A 16452-nucleotide genomic window follows, 5' to 3' on the forward strand; every position below is an offset into this window, starting at 1 on the left:
TTATGAATTAGTAAATCTAGGAACTGATGCCAAACTGCAGAATATCAACCAAGGCCTTGGCCTAGCCCCTGAAAAAAAATTAGCATATATCCGTCTCTTGAAACAATACAAAAGTGTCTTTGCTTGGAATTATGATGAACTCAAAACATATGACACCTCTATCATCCAAAATACTATCCCAATGATCGATAATGAAAAACCTGTCCAACAAAATTTGAGAAAGATCCATCCCAATTTAGAAAACCAGATCAAAACTGAACTCAATAAGTTATTGAAAGCCAAAATAATATTTCCCGTTAGACATTCTAAATGGGTCTCCAATATGGTACCTGTTAGAAAGAAAAACGAAGATATTAGAATCTGCATTGACTTTTGAAACCTTAACAAGGCCTGCCAAAAGGATAATTTTCCTTTGCCCCCCATGGAAAAATACTGCAGGTAGTTGCAGGCTTAGAATTAATGTCATTCTTGGATGGATTCTCAGGATACAATCAAGTGTTGGTACATCCCGACAATCAATTAAAAACTACATTCAGAACTAAATGGGGTACATACGCATATCAAAAGATGCCATTTGGATTGATTAACGCGGGTGCCACATTTCAGAGAGCCATGGACATCGCATTCAAGGGGTTAGTTAATAAATCAGTGGTAATCTATTTGGATGATATAACTGTTTATTCCAAGAAACGAAACAACCATCTCAGATATTTGAAACAAATATTCCAACGTTGTTTAAGGTATGGGATTTTGCTTAACCCAAAAAAATCCTTTGTCGCATTAAGTGAAGGAAAAATTCTAGGATTCATAGTGTCAAAATCTGGAATTCACATTGATCCTGACAGAATCAAGGAAATTTCCACAGTACCCCTCCCTCACAACAAGAAAGCCATGCAATCTTTCCTTGGCCAGATTGACTTTGTAAAGAGATTTGTTCTAGATTTTTCAAGAATCGTATCTCCTTTACAAGCAATGATTAAAAAGAATGTAAATTTTAAATGGGGCCAAGACGAACATGAGGCATTCAATTTGATCAAACAAGCAATTATCAATGCTCCATCTTTATCAACTCCAAATTTTTCCGATCCTTTTATATTGTATACATTTTCCTCGGATAAATCATATGCTGCGATACTCACTCGAGAAAATCAAGAAAAGGCGGGAGCCCCAATTGCTTTTTTCAGTTCCAATTTACAAGGAGCTGAGTTGAATTATTCAGATGTGGAGAAACAAGCTTATGCTGTTTTCAAAGCAATGAAATATTTCAGACCTTTTTTACTCAAAATAGATACCAAGATCATAGTACCATTTCCAGCGGTAAGAAATCTTCTAATACAGAAGGATGTGGGTGAGAAAAGGGCCAATTGGGTTACTGCCTTACAGGAATATGATGTAGAAATCAAACCAGCAAGTATTGTAAAAGGTCAAGGCTTTTGCAAAATGCTGGCAGGAGCATCGCTAATGTCCGAAAATCCATCTGCAGAGGTACAAGTATACGAGGTAAGCCTAAACGATATTGAGTCATTATACGCTAATATTATTTATTATCTAAAGAATGGATATGCTCCTTCAAACCTCGATCATACCAAGAAAAGAGCTCTAAGGTTAAAATCCAGACAATATCAACTTGCGAATGACGTTCTTTTTAGAATAAATTATGATTCTGTTCTCCTTAGATGTGTTGAGAAAGCTGAAGCTGAAAAAGTCTTGCAGGAACTCCACGATGGGCCAGCAGGCGGACACTACGCTGGAGACGCTACTGCTCATAAAATTTTGCACGCAGGCTATTACTGGCCCACATTATTCAAAGACGCACATAACTACGTAAGGAAATGTCAAGTCTGTCAAACTGCTGCTGGGAGACAAAAGAAACCATCCTTTCCACTGCAACCAGTTACCATTGAACAACCTTTCGATCAGTGGGGATTGGACGTAATAGGTGAGATCGTTCCTCACTCTTCTAAACATCATAGATACATCCTTATAGCAACAAATTACTTTACTAAATGGGTAGAAGCAGTTCCACTCAAGATGGCTAACGCTGAAAATATCATTGAGTTCATAGATCAGTTCATAATCACCAGGTTTGGGTTGCGTTCCGCTTTAATGTTTGATAATGCATCATATTTTTCTGGCAATACAATGACTGAATTTTCACTCAAAAGGGGTTTCAAGCTTAAATACTCTGCCAATTATTACCCACAAGGGAATGGGTTAGCTGAATCTACAAATAAGAACTTAATTAGAATCATTAAGCGAACCATTTACCAAAATAAAAAAAATTGGCATAAGTCTTTAATATATGCTTTATGGGCATATCGAGTAACGCGGAAAGCCTCTATCAGCACTTCTCCCTTTAATTTAGTTTATGGGAAAGAAGTGGTTCTTCCAACACATCTAGCAATTCCTTCTTTAGCCTTGGTTCAGTATATTGATGAAGCACCAACTTCTTCCTTACAACTAAGGCAGCTGGAATTAATTAAGTTAGAAGAACAACGAGAACGGGCTAAGATAACTCACACCCATCACCAAGCATTAGTGAAGGCTTCTTTTGATTCAAACATGATATCCAGAAAAGACTTTCAGATGGGAGATCTAGTTTTAAAATGGGACAAAGCTCATGAGGAAAAGGGGAAGCATACAAAATTTCAAAGAATGTGGCTTGGTCCTTTTCAAATCATAGAAGTCATAGTTCTGTTTACTTTCATGTTACAAGATTTAATAGGGAAAAGAGATTCTTTACCTGTTAATGGTCAGATCCTTAAAAAATATTTTCCATAGAAGATCATTCTTCTATTTTTGTAGAGTAGTTGTTTTTCTTTCCATAATAAAATCGGTTGTAAATGGTTACATTTGAGATTCACGAAAAGAGACACAAATTCTCTTTTAGATTTTGATTTTTTAAATATAATTCTTTCTGAAAAATTAATCATTACTATTGAAAGATACAGTTAAAGACTATAGGCCTAGAAATGATATTAGTTTCAACTGTATAAATTTTGATGAAAAGCCACCTTTAGTTAGAAATTGTTTTATTTCAGTCAAATGAAAGGTATCAATAACAAAATGAAGATTCTCTGTAGAAAGGCTCTTTCCAAAAAACTCTATCATTGTCGTCCAGAGTTGTCTTAAGGAAACAATGACTTCCTCCCCACCTAGGAAACTACAATATTCAGAGAATGAACCAAAGATACACTTTAACTTAAAGAGTAAGAGGTCTCATCACGAGCCGACTTATCATGATCATAGATGTTATAGCTTGCTGACTTTGCCAATACTGCATACCACAATAGGGCAATGACTCAAGATTGTTAAAATCAAAAGATAAGGGGTCTCATCACGAGCCAGCTTGTTTAGCAAAGTTATAAATCAGTGAATGAATATGTTATGAATTTGCTACCAAACCAAGACATTGTTCTTTAAGAATAAAAAGAAAATGAAAGAAAAAAGTGTGGAAATGGATTTTTCTTTGAAAAGTTGTAAATTTCTCTAAGTAGGATACAGGATCATTGCTGGATAATAGGTAACCCTGTCGAAGCTATAAATGCTTGCTGGCAGCAGTGGCTCTACCTATGACAAATGAGCATATTTAAAACTAATTTACAGAGAAGACTTTGTTTTTATTTTTACAAACCAAGTAATGACTGATGTAGATACAAGGACTGGCTTGAGGGAGTAAACAATCAAAGTTAGGAAAAAGAAGAAACGAATATCATTGATAGGCAAAAGCATAATATACTTAGTCTTTCTATAATAAAGTTTAATTTTCTGGAAAATTTTCTGTTTTGAAAGTTTTGAAAATTCAAAAGAACAACAGGGATAACTGGTTCTCCCAAGTGAATTGCCAATTGTTGTGGCCAGCAGCAACCCCCCCTTCTTATTTAGTGTTATACCTAATACTAAATAAGTGGGGACCCTTAGCTAAAAATTTAAAAATCAATTAGTGCTTAAATTTCCTTTTCGAATAAGAACTTACCATCATAAGCTTAGGAAATCCCCTTGAAAAATCTAAAAAATCTAAGTTTTATGATAAGGTAAGACAAAATATTTCCTTAGGAAATATCGCATCGCAAAAAAATGATAGGATACCACCTTACAAGCCGAATTCCAACATTGCGCGATACGCGATAATAAAATATCGCATCGCATACATCAAGCAAAACTTACATTGAAACATCTTAAATTGTCGATATGCGATGATGCATATCGCAAATCGCATTTCATAGAAAATAGAATAACAAATATTGTCATATATCACGTTCCTGCGATCTGTGATATTGCGATTTCGTGATACAGTGACAATGCGATAATGCAATGTCACGAGCGATCAACTCTGTGATGTTACGATTCTACGATGTTGTAATTCCGCGATATTGCGATCTGTGATATTGAAAAGCAAATCGCAAAATCGCTTCATCGCAGATCTTTCGGGCGCGTGATTAACAAAAAAAGTATTTTCCATAAACTGACACCTGGTTATGCGCTTTAATGCTAATAAATGAGTTAGTTGCCAGTTATTAATGGAATATGGTTTCGTGCTTATCGAAAAATAATCTCACGTAAGGTAGTATATTTGATGCATCTTCGGAATTCAAAACTTTCCCATCACCCTTCCTTGTCATTATTTTCACTTCTCTTGTGAATTGTAGGAACAGAGAATAGAGAACGATACAAATCAATACGCAGGATAAAATGGGAAAGAAAATCAAAGCTCCGAGCTCTGAAGAGAAAGAAATGTCACCCTTGTATACAGACACGGCCTATAATAGAGACGCAAGAATTGCTACGTGGGAAGGCATGTATAATTTGCTTGAGGAAGAGAATCACAGAGTAATGGAAGTTACTGCTACTGCGGGCTCACATAGTTCTTTTGAGGCATCTATCACAGAGCTAGCTTGCTCATTCTTGCATCGGATAGCAGCAAGACCCAAAATTCTCCCATATACGGACATGAATAAGTGGATACTAGACAACGTTGATATCAGAAATAGACAGTTTAAAACTCAAGGTCAAGAGCTTACAGAATCATTATTTTCACAAAATTTGAACTTTATATCCGCTAAAAAGAAAAAGTGCTAAAGGCGAAAAACGCATCAAGGAAACCTGGATCAAGAACCGAAGGCAGTTTCCGAGGCACGATTAAATTGCGCATCGCTGAGAAAAATTTCTCGAAAAGGAAAGCTTCTAATTGCTCAATTACCTGTAAGCCCCAAAAATTGCAAGAAAGCAAACAATATTATTGATTGTGTAAATGAAAATTTGCACAGGGCAAATTTGATCGCAGAAACCACTCCAGGGTATTTACCTAACGTACAACAATTACAAATAGATTGGAGGCAGAAAGCTCAAGAAAAGGCACAAGAAATCCAAGGGTTAACCAAGTTGAACTGGGATTATTACTGGGCATACTTGGTAAAGCCACATAGCCAGTGGATGAATATCAAGTGTATCATCAATTCGGCCAAAAAGATGGCGCCATCTCTTGCCGATTCTGTTTTCTCAGCTCAACTAAAATCGGAAGTCGGCCAGCCGACTCTTCTCAAACAGATGCTGAATGCATGCGATTTCAAGGAGCAGATACATAAGTAGTTTTAATTTTAGATGCAATTTTAGTTTTAATTTTGTTTTATTTTTCCTGAAATGAGGACGGTCATTTAAACCACATCCTACATTTTTGTAATAATTTATTTTTAGATTTAGTTAGTAGTATTTAAACCCCTCTCATGTATTTAGAGAAGGGTCCTGAAATTTGTCAAAAACTTATCCCCAGAACATGAACTTCTGTACCCTCTGAGGAGGTTTTAATGAATGAATGGAACAAGATTTATTGATATTTGCATTTGATATCTGCTACTGATGTTGCACTTTTGTACTCTTAGTGGATATTAGATTAAGAAGAGGTAAATCATTATTGCTAGAAGCTCATGAGTAGGACTAGTTATAAATGGTACTTCTATCTCTTAACTATTTCTGCCTTTGTGTTAAAGTGATTTTCATGTTCAGTTATTTATATATTGATGTATGAATGCCTGAGTTATCATTTGGCACTTTTGTATGGTGATAGATATTTATTTATGCTTAATGTATGAATAGCTTATTATGCGATATGTTTCTCACAACTGTTTCATCTAATTTTTTATACGAAGTGGTTCATATTTATTGAATTCTTTTCTCATAAGAGTTGAATGATCTTTATTACCAGTTTTTATTTGAAATCATTTTAGATCGCATAAAAGAAAGATTACACCCCGGGTTAGTGTAGACTTAGACATTTCTGCTTATTAGAATACAATTTCCTTATTATTAGATTAGAGTTAGAGTAAAAGTATTCCATTTAGAAACTATTAGAAAGAGAAATATCAATCTGTCACACACACGTACACAAATTTTTGAAATTGGTCCCATATCCCCAGTCAGACCCACTATACCAAATAGAAAAGGAACAGCTAACCAAGGTCCGGACCGGGTGGGTATCCCCCTTGTTGTAGACCCGATTTTCGGGGCTTCAACAGAACCCCGGGTTTGAAAATTAATTGCAAGTAATTTAACTTACAATTAAATTACCCAAGGCTACTTAATTTGTAAACCATTTCTCATGGAATTTGATCTTTAATAGTTCACTCGGATTCCAATTTGTAGTGTCACAATGGAATGGTGAGTACAATTTCTGAAACCCTAACCTCCTTTGGATTTTTTTACAGGTGTGACTTCCTAAAAGTTCATTTGAATTAATTACTTATATTCATGTTCCTCAAGTTTGTAACCATGTCACCATTGTATTAGCTAATTATATGTTGGATTGACATATCATTAATAGATTGAAAAATACATGTAGATAAGTACAATCAAGCTCATTTAAACTTATAGGTAAATTCAATTAAATTATGTATATGTTTCTTTAATTCCATCAAGTACAAAAAATGTAGTTTATGTTATACAAAAGTGGGATTTTAGCCCCTCATTATACACATGTGGATAGTACTAAAAAATACACATAATACCTAGGCTTTAAACTCTAGCTTAGCATGAGTCTAGTGGTAGTAGACAATGACATTCACAACCTATTGGAAGAGGCACACCCATTCTTGTGGAACTCCTACCACCTGGCATTAGACTCTCGCTAGATGATCTTGAACTTGTGCCACCAACACCCAATGAGTTAACCGGTCTAGGTTTCACTATGTAGACTAGATAACTCTCTCTGCCTCACCTTTGGTTAGTCCTTGCCTCTAACTCTATATTAGTTTTTAGGTTACCCCTTTTGTTGAACTAGTCCACTATTTGCAAAATTAGTGAGTCTTATTAGACACATGCTACACCAAAAAAAAATTGGTTGCTTCTTGAGATTTCATTAAATAAAATAATAAAAGTAAATAACATAAAAGTACAAGTAATTTATGTCACCCCAGGCGATGTTGGGAGGAAGTGTTATCCTTAGATCTCCATGATAGTCCATCCCAGCATATGTGTAGTCATTGTTACCCACCATTTTGTGGGTGATATCCATAGGAGAATTTTTTTCTCCAAGGTGGTCCTCAGCTAGTAGCCATCAGCCCCTTGTAGCCACCAACTAGCTCATGGTGCCACTTCTCTGCCACCTAAGACAGCCATTTGGTCCCTCACCCATTTCCATGATCGTATGTTTGAAGGTGGGCCTCCTGAACCTAAAGGTATGCCTTGTCATTTGGTAATTGAGTATTGTAGTTTTCTTATCATAGAAACTTATGGGCATGGATTGATGGGGGCATTTGACAAAAATAATGGGCTAGGTATGTTCTCTTTTCCCCCAAACCCTTTTTGGATGATAACCTTGGATTCTAGTCTCCTGGGATCTCTTTTACCGACCCTTTGGATATAGGGATGGTACTTCATGGGAAACCCTGATTTTGGTTGTGTGGTCTCACTCCCTCATCCACATATATTCCCCCCTCTCCACTCATTATAACTCATTCATCATTTTTCACACTTGGGTCCACATACGGTTAGCTTCCCCCTTCTCCTTTCCCACACCTTGCGTCAAGCCTGGAATGATGTCGTGGAGGTTGATGCAGATGAAAAGAAAAGAAAAAGCATATTGGCCACATTAAATAGGAAAATTTACCACAAAATGTAAAATATGGTTAGGACAAATGCATTTATAATGTGGGAAAAATCTAATACATGATCTCTACCCCATCATCATGGCCATCACCCTGGTTCCTACAGGCCCTAGATGGGCCTCCTTTATCATTTATGAACCCATGATTGTCCCAACCATTGATGGGAAATGAACCACCCTACCTTAAAAGGGGTATCCACTTCTATGTCTCACACATCATGGTCTTACCCCTTGAGCTCCAAACAATTAATTAAAGAAAAATCATAAAAGGTAAAAGACATATAAAGAATGGTGGAAAAATCAAGGCCAAGGCACATCTTGTACCACGATTTCTCCCTCATATACATTGTATACTCAAGTGTGCACTTCCCTTTTACTAGCTACCCTTGTACCCCATCATGTTGCCCAAGGTTGCCCCTTTTCACTCCCAACTCCATTCATCTCTTTATCACATGCCACCACCTTTTAAAGGATGTACCTTGGACATGTTATCCCCTTTAGAATTAGAAACCACCTAATGGGATACTTGGTTAATCCCATTTGGAGCTTGGAGACACTAGCACATGTCAAAGCCCATTATGGTAGGGCATGAAATTATGAAGTACCCACCTATTTTCCATGGTTTTAAGCTATTTTACTCGATTTATTTGATGAATTTTTGTATTGGAAGGCTAGGGAACACATTGGATCTTATGTAGGATTGTAGGTGGTCCCCATCTTGGGTTTGGTCTCCCTATATAGGGTCCTAACCCTCCATAGGGATACATTGACACATGTAAGGTGTGTGCTGAGAGCCATGGGCCTCCACAACAATATACATCACTCCATGGATCTCGATAGATGTTCAAAGATTGCTCGAGATTCATCTATTTGATGAGGAAGATGTGCCTGATTCACCTTTGCACAACCAACCCCACAGTTGTACCATGAACTTGGACCCATGACTTGTATGTTGATGTGGCATCACTTACACCATCATATGAACCCTTACATATGGTATACAATTATCTTTGACTCACTTGGAGACCCATGAGGTCATTTGTATGCCCTCACAACCATTGGGAGCACCACATGTTTATTATGTGGATAACAAGGGGCCAACCCCTTGTCCATTACTTTTGGAAGTCCAATTCATATTTTGGCACTTATGGAATTCATCGAGCCTCTTAGAGAGCCCAACGACATGCATTATTGATTATTCAGCCTCTTGGGAGGTTTGTTATTTTGTTTATGAGCTAGTTTGGTGAGCATGTCACCAAAAGATAATTATTTGCACATTGTTTTATTTGATGGGCCAATGTAGGCTATAATTAGGTAATCCAAACTCCTAATGAGTGTATAAATAGGAGATACATGAATTCATTTTGTATCATCACTTGGATTGGATCATTCTCTCTCTCTTGATAATTTCACATTTCTTTCTTGGAGGACGAATTGGAGCATGGATGAATTTTGATGTCTAGATTGGATTTTCTTATCTTGGAGCTTCTTTATTAGAAAATTTATTGATGGTTGGATATATTCTCTTACATGTAAGTACAATATTGATGTTATTTTCTTTTATTGTATCACATACATTGATAATGGGATTTTTCGTTATTTTAGGACTAATTATTGCTGCATTTACTGCTTCATTGCGGAATTATGTTTCTATATAACATATCTCTATGTATGGGACATGTTTGTTGAATGAATTTTCCTATAGACCGAAGTTATCTTGATAAGCCATCTTCATTTGCAAGTGAATTATAAATGCTTTAAGGTCACTTTCCTTCTTGCCCTAACATTGGATGAAGTCTCCCTTAGAGCCTCTTTGAGCTAGAAACGAGATACTTCTTCATAATTCTTCCTGAATCCATATCAACAAAAGGAATTAGGCATTGAGCCACCATAAGGTGATCACCTTAAAACCATTTTCTTCAACTTTCCCCCCTCTTTTCTAGGTCTAGCCACATTGGGCCACCTAGGGCATCACTTGCCCGACAAATTAGCCATAGAAAAATTTCGTTCTCCTAGCCTCTACTGCACTGGTGTGTCCTCAACATCTACTCCAAATTTGCAGAAATTTCCTCAGTGGGATTGTGAGATATCCCAAGCCCTAGATCTGAGATTAAACTCTGCCTTGGTGTTCCCTAGGCTAGTACCTCATAGGATCAATTTGACACATTTAAGTATAAATTATTGTTTTGATAATTTCCCCTTCCTTGTTTAGGTTAAGATTGTCATCAGTTGCTAAACTCCCTCCCCTTAACCTAACCTGGGTCCACTTGGTTCCATGTGGTCCCATACCTTTGAAAAGTCAATTATGTAGAAATTCCCACTGTAGATCACCTGATAATGCAATAGACAAAATAAAAATACAACATCTACTTGTACAACACTTTGCGGAAGCTTAATCAATTTGAGCATGATCAATGAGAACACATATAACCGAGAATGAGAAGAAATCACACATAACACAGAAGAAATAACCTAGGGAAAGCCTCAACCTAAAACCCCAACTTTGTATTATCCTACAAGTGGAAATATAGTTTGGATTACAAAAAGAATCAGCTCACAAGCTATCCCACTCTCTCTGCAATCCCTATGCTACCCATAGACAGTCAAATGCCTCTCTCAAACCTTCTCCTCTGCCCTCAAGCCTCCTATTTCTTTGCACAATTTCTTTGGGGTCCAGTGTAGCCACTTGTGTGAATTGGTCTCTTCACACACTCACTAGCCTCTGATCTAACTGCAATCCTGAAGGAGATAAATCCTTCTCCATGGATGAGCTTCCTTTATAGGAAAAATCCATCCAACTGATAGTACACTGTCCCTCCTCTGATCTCAACCGGGTCTCTATCTAAACTGACATGCATGAGTTATTTATGAGAGAATATTCAGTTATCTGAAGTGCATTAGTTACATGTATGCAAGCATTAACTAATTGAATGCACATTAATTCAACAAACTGTTTGAATTAATCTAACTGGACTTGACTCAGTTAACTGAGCCAACTAATTACAACTAAAATTAGAACTCATCCTTATCTCTTTAACTAATGAATAAATTCCTTAATTAATGGAGAAACTGTTGCATGTTCTCACATAGACTTCATGTTTGATTTTTCACAACTAATTAACTTATGGTGAATTAATTAATTTATTTTCAAACAGCTGTTAAGTTCAAATTTGAATTTTACTTCACTATTTTAGTTTAGGGATTGACTAAATAGAAATCCATCCCAAACTGCTAAAAATAGAAATGCTATTTTTAGCACTTCCATTTTTCATTCCCTGTTGCTTAATCCAGCACTAGTACCCAAACTGCTATTTATAGCAGTGCTATTTTTAGCACTTCTATTTTCAGCATTTCTTGTTGCTATTTTCAATACTCCCTCTCAACAAGAAAGGCATTCAACTTGAACCTGATCCTGTACCTTTGGAATGTTCTACATGCAACACTTCTACCAAGTTTGGTTGCTCCAACGACTCTAGAAACAAAAAAACTCCCCACTGACCTCTTTGTTGGGCTAGAAACATACTCTGATGCTGAAGCTCTACCTGCTGCTGACAAGTGCTCCCTCTCTGACCTTTGAGCTACTGCAACACTCCATGCATCTTGCACCATTGCACACCTCTCTATGCCATCATGCACTAGTGCAACACTCCTGTGCCTCTCGCATTGTTGCAACCTGCTAGCTCTACATAGTCCTTGGACTCCTGCATTGTAGCTCTCTTTGCTGCTCCATCCGCATCTATCTCTACCTAATCAGCCAGTCCTGTTACTCCTTGTCGGGGCTTCTGTAGCAAAGTCGAATCAAAGAGGTTAGGTACCTCAAGGATCCTTCCCCCATTCCAGCCTTCTTGGGACTGTCACTCCACATCGCCCCACCTCCTACCTGGAGGTATGCATGCATGTGTTCCCTCTGCCCACCTGGATTGAAATTCCCCCTACTAGAGGTCTCTGCATGAGTAGATGTCTCTACTCAATCTCCTCTCATCTTCTCTAGTTTTGGCTGCTCCACAACCTCCTGAAGTTGCTTCACCAATTGTGGCTCCTCCACAATTGTCTGACTTCTTCTGGTGCTGCACGTTGAGAGGTAATTTACTCTCTCTCTCAACCACCAAGTATCTAACCTTTGCCTTGCTCCTCAAGGCTTTGCATGCATCTTGTACCTCAAGTGCACACAGGTTCTTGGCTAGCACACCAATCTATTTCATCTTTCCCGCCATCACGAAATTTCCTGGAAAAAGAGCTGATTTTAAATCAGTGATATCTCCCTCATCTGAACTTTGATTCAGCCGATTTGTTTTTTGAATTTGGGTATTTTTCCGCAAGGAATCCAGATCTGATATTTGTTTTTGAAACAAAACTTTCACATCTGCTCTGAAAACTCACGGCCCAAAACTCAAAACTTCGAAATCTCCTCTAGTATATTGTTCTCCGCTTTGATCACCTTTGCTCCGATACCATGTAGAAATTCCCACTGTAGATCACCTGATAATGTAATAGACTAAATCAAAATATAAGATCTACTTCTACAACACTTTGCGGAAGCTTAATTAATTTGAGCACGATCAATGAGAACACATCTAACTGAGAATGAGAAGCAATCACACATAACACAAAAGAAATAGCCCAGGGAAAGCCTCAGCCTAAAACCCCAACTTTGTATTATCATACAAGTGGAAATATTGTCTGGATTACAAAAAGAATTAGCTCACAAGCTATCCTTCTCTCTCTGCAATCCCTCTGCTTCTCATAGACAGTCAAAGGCCTCTCTCAAACCTTCTCTTATGCCCTCCAAGCCTCCTGTTTCTTTGCGCAATTTTCCTTGGGGTCCAGTGCAGCCACTTGTGTGAATTGGCTTCTTCACACACTCACTAACCTTTGATCTAAATGCGCAATCCTGAAGGAGATAAATCCTTCTCCATGGACGAGCTTCCTTTATAGGAAAAATCCATCCAACTGATAGTACACTATCCCTCCTCTGATCTCAACTGGGTCTCTGTCTGAACTGACATGCATGAGTTATTTATGAGAGAATATTCAGTTATCTGAAGTGTAGCAGTTACATGCATGCAAGCATTAACTAATTGAACTCACATTAATACAACAAACTGTTTGAATTAATCTAGCAGGACTTGACTCAGTTAACTGAGCCGACTAATTACAACTCAAATTAGAACTCATCCTTAAATTCCTCAATTAATGGAGAAACTGTTGCATGTTTTCATATAGACTTCATGTCTGATTTTTCACAACTAATTAACTCACGGTGAATTAATTAATTTATTTTCAAACAGCTGTTAAGTTCAAATTCGAATTTTTTTTTACTATTTTAGTTTAGGGACTGACTAAAATAGGAATCCATCCCGAATTGCGAAAAATAACAATGCTATTTTTAGCACTTCCATTTTTCATTCCCTGTTGCTCAATCCAGCACTGGTACCCAAACTGTTATTTATATTAGTGCTATGTTTAGCACTTCTATTTTTAACATTTCTTCTTGCTATTTTCAACAAATTATTCAAGAACCACTTGGGAAACCAAGTTCAATAAGAATTTTATGGATTTGGAAACTCCTATACAAGGCATATTCCTTAGACCTAGCCCTTAAATCCTCACTTCCTTCTCCTAGAAAGCTTTGTACCTTGCTTGAAGAGTAAGTGAGCTCCATTCTTAACCTCCTTCTAGGAAAGGGATCATTAAGGTCACTTCAAATCCATTTGTTGATTCATCCTTCACAAGTGACTTTCTATATACTGCGTCTCCTCCCATTGGTGAAAGTCCTTAAACAGTAGGGATTCATTGCTGAGGTGACAATGGGCTAAGTATCCATTGTTGCCATTAATCTAAAATTTGTCCCTTTAGGAGTTCCTTTTAGGCTCCTTGCTAGTTTGAGCGGTAAAATTTTGGTGCCATTGCCGGGGAGGAAGAAGCTCTACCTCCCTAGTGAATCATTGATTAATTAATGAAAATTCAAGTATTCCTATGGTGACTCCACAACCTCTTTCCTAGATGGAAACTAGGAAAGCCCTGAGATTATGACTTGCCATCGAAGAAGAGATGATGAATCCCATATTCCATTCTTTAACAAAAAGATCAATCATTTGAGAAGAAAACACAATATATTTAGATCTCTAAACCTATCTAATATGGTCAGGGATCTCTTTTGTTCCATACCCAACGACCTTAATAAGCCCATGTTCAAAGGGTAAGAAGGCCCCCAAGAACATATTATGAAATTTGAGTATTGAACATGTGATGAATTATACAATGAGTATAGCTGAATTATTGCCTTTGCCACAACCTTGATAAGAAATGCCAGGGAATGGTATTGTAAGCTCCCCCCATATTCCATATCTACATGGGAGGGATTCGTCCAAACCTTTAAAAGAATATGGTTTACCAAAACGGATGTGGTCCAAATATATGAAGGCCTCTTGTCTAGCGAAAGAAGGGAGGATGAAACCATTACTGAATTGAACCAAAGGTTCAATATGAGTATCCATTCTCTCCCTCAAGAGTTGTCTCACCCAAAGGAAGTAGCTATGGTCACTTATCTCAATACCTTAAAAGGGAAGTTAATCTTTGATGTCCAGAATAAGAACCCCTCTAGTCTCTTCTGTTGGTTTCCATTATTATCTTCTTTTAACCCTACCTTTATCTTAAATCATGCTACCCTAGACCTTGTTTTACAATTAAATTAAGCCTTTTACACATGGTTATTGGTTCCTTGTTATGATTTTCTTGGGCATGGATTACATAGGGCTTATTAATAATTAAATAGGTTTAATAGGCATGTATTTCCCTGTAACTTATCTATCTTACATTTCCTTAAAGGCGTGATGAACAATTGTCATTAATCAAATTTGGAGTTGGTTGGTGCAGGATCCAATATTCTTGTATCCATTGCAATTCATGCACCAGATGGACAACCGACTGATTCACTACAGATTGAACCCAAAAATATCACAGTTGTTAAGAAATGGTGTGCACCGATCGCTGGGGCACTTGTTAAACATCCTGTATCAAGGTTGGAGCGTTACAAAGACGCTAAAGATGGAGATCATTCATTTTTGTTGCATTTTCCTGTTAAGTCATCCATTGCGGCGAAGAGATGAATATTCATGTATAAATTAGGATCCTGAGATAGGTTCTGTTGGTGATACTAGGAAGAGATTGTATCACCATGAACCTCTGAGGCTTTATCTATGGTTTTATTATGTATATTTGTAGAGATATTTGAATAAAGAAGGAGCTAATTCTGATTTCATTTACTTATTGTTCCTATTAATATTTGTAATGATTTCCTCACTCATTTGAGTTCAGAGTTTTCATGAAGGGAAACGAGTTGGTTGGCTAGGGCCCAACCAACCCAACTCGTTCTCCCCATCTTATTTCAGTGTGCTTAGATACAGTAATGTTGTTTACGTATAATGATTTCTTTACGCTTGAGCTTGCTCGTGTGGTGAATCCTCTTGTGGGTGTATTTATTTTGCGCGTGATCTCAAATCTGAAGAGTCTTTGTGTGCATCGAGTGGCTTTTATTTCAACTCTAACACTTTTATTCTTTCCTGAAGCATCAAAACATGTCTTTTCTTTTCTGAGAGGGTTTCTTGAATCATTTCTAGAAGTTAGTTAGGGTCACAGATTTTAGTGCTTTAAGTTCTATTTATTTACTTTGTGGTGAAGCATACCCTAGTTAAAATACGAAGTTGTAGCTATGTGATATTCTCTCTGTGTATGAATTTAAGCTATTACGATATCCTTGAATGACTGTAAATCAAACAATATTTAGTACATGAATCGTTAATGGTCTTTTCTGAATTTAAAGACTTCATGTTATTAAATTAAACTCATTGTTATGCAGAGTATATATATCACATTGTGAAAGAGATTAAGAAAGGGTTTAAGTTTGATCTTCTAAATAACGATCTTTTATTGCAACACATGAGTTTTTCATTTATGCAATGAGAATTTCCTTGAATCTTTGCATTTTTCATTTATTTGAAAGTTTGCAGTGGATTTGGGATTCTTTTCACTAATGTTCAAGTAAAAGCTTTCTTTCTGCATTTGTTAATTTCCTGTTTATTGTTTATAGCACATTGATTTATGCGTGAAGGATTGTCGAATGTGAATCTGTCGTAGTACAGGAACAGAACGTTCCAGTACAGGAACAAAGTGTTCCAGTACAGGAACAAAGTATTTTGGTGCAAGAACGAATCCATTCTGGTATAGGAATGTAACTATTCTAGTATAGGAATGAGAAATTTCTGGTATAGGAAGCAGACTTAAGAATATAGTAGACTATCATTCCTTTCTATTTTCTAAGCATTGGAATTCGACCACAGGGACATAATTTTGTT

Source organism: Pinus tabuliformis, chromosome Q (genome assembly GCF_031772625.1).
Source record: "Pinus tabuliformis cultivar Carrire ecotype Pingquan chromosome Q, CPIR1, whole genome shotgun sequence".
Lineage (NCBI taxonomy): Eukaryota > Viridiplantae > Streptophyta > Pinopsida > Pinales > Pinaceae > Pinus > Pinus tabuliformis.